Here is a 1,681-nt window from a genome sequence, read left to right as displayed (position 1 = left end):
AATCAACCATGAGAAATGTAGTAACCTAGTAATCGTCCATGAAAAACTTGGTAATAGAATAAATTGGGTTAGTGACATATGTTGTTTCACATGGCAGTAAAAAGCATGTTAGGAATGGTAACTCAATTAAAACAGTTACCATCCGCATGCACTGGTCCCGCCATGCTAGTAAAAAACCATGCTAAATATGGTAACAGGATTAAATGAAGGTAAACACTTCTGATCTGTAGTCTGAATCGACGCAAGCGCCAGACCAATCGACGTCCGTAGATTCGTTGTTAAGTTGACGCTCCCGATTTCGTCCATTTTTTTAAAAAAAATAGGAAAGCCCTGATCTTTCCTAATCATCTCCCCTAATCTCTCGATAGCATTAATAGCCGGCCCATGCCCGAGTTTTGCTTCCCACCCGAGTCGCCTCGCCGCCGGCTCGCACACCAGATCCCCTGCTCTGCCGCCGTCTCACCGCGGATCCTCCGACCAACGAGGTCTCTCCGCTCCCCGACCACCCCGGCCATCGACGTGATCTCGCAGCTCCACCTCACGAGCCCGCTCTATCCGCCTCGCACCTCCAGCTCCGACACACATCGGTGGACCGCAGCGCCATCGTTCCTCACTCGAGCCTCCCCGCCGAGCAGCATGGCTACCATCCACTCCACCAACGCTACCCCGCCTGATTCTGCCGAGTTTTCTCAGTCGCTAGGCTATCCCATCTACTGAATCGGCTCCATCCCCATTGATTTGGATCGGCCAGCCGGAGTATTGGCCTTTGGATTTCTAAATTGCGGCCCTATTTTGAAGCTCCCCAATCCTGAATCAAAGGTATGTGCACTTCCGTGGAGTGCCCCGCATTTTGTGGATTTGTAATTTTTGCAACAAATTTTGTTCTGTAATGCATCCTTCAGCTGGATGAAATTTGTTACTCCCTCCATTTTTATATACAAGGCCACTATCAAAATTAGAATTTGCAAATATACAAGGCCACTAACACTAATCGATGCAAATATTAAGGTGGTTGCCTCGCAGTACTAGAAAAGAAGGACATTAATTATTCCTTGCATGCATGCGGGAGTGGGAGCATTGGCTTGATATATATGAAAGAGAAGAATACACATTAATTTACACGGCAAACAAGGAGATAAGCTGGCTTGCAACATTGACTTAGAAGACATTAACATTTGTCTTGGTACCTGTATTATGAGTTTGTGGCCTTGTATACAAGAATGGAGGGAGTATTTATGCTCATTGCCGGCCAAGTATTGTTTCGACTATTAAGCTGTTTCAATTTTTTTCGGTGCTTCAAATCTATTATAGAAATGCCGCGACACTTCCTTTACAATGCATCCTACAATGCTTCCTGTAAACAGAGCATCCAAGTAAACTTACCCCCATATTGGCGCTAAATTTATTATGTTTACCCCTTTTGAAATTTCATGCTTCCATTGAAGACAAAAAATGCATCCTAAATTGCACAGATTGCACCCTAAATTCCATGAATCCATCACACAAAATTGCTTCTTGATTGTCCCCTTTAGGATACTGTTTTTCCAGGAAAATGCTTCCATGCCAAAAATACTAACAGATGCATCCCCATCCTGGCACCAACCTTACTTATTTCAATACCATGCGTCGTATTTGTACTGTCCATATTTTTGTGCTTCTGTAATCCTTTATGTCATCAGTC

General features: G+C 44.3%; 1 long non-coding RNA gene across 1 annotated transcript in view; it reads left to right on the top strand.

The window, feature by feature from the left end:
• Positions 1 to 424: 424 nt before the first annotated feature.
• The window catches only part of LOC119268712, a 2,804-nt gene continuing 1,547 nt past the window's right edge, over positions 425 to 1,681 (top strand). Inside the window, exon 1 of the long non-coding RNA XR_005133275.1 lies at positions 425 to 819. This is a non-coding gene — a long non-coding RNA (uncharacterized LOC119268712). The remainder of the gene's footprint in view (positions 820 to 1,681) is intronic.

This window comes from Triticum dicoccoides, chromosome 1A, assembly GCF_002162155.2.
Source record: "Triticum dicoccoides isolate Atlit2015 ecotype Zavitan chromosome 1A, WEW_v2.0, whole genome shotgun sequence".
NCBI classification, from domain to species: domain Eukaryota; kingdom Viridiplantae; phylum Streptophyta; class Magnoliopsida; order Poales; family Poaceae; genus Triticum; species Triticum dicoccoides.
This window is presented reverse-complemented; position numbering and strand designations above follow the sequence as displayed.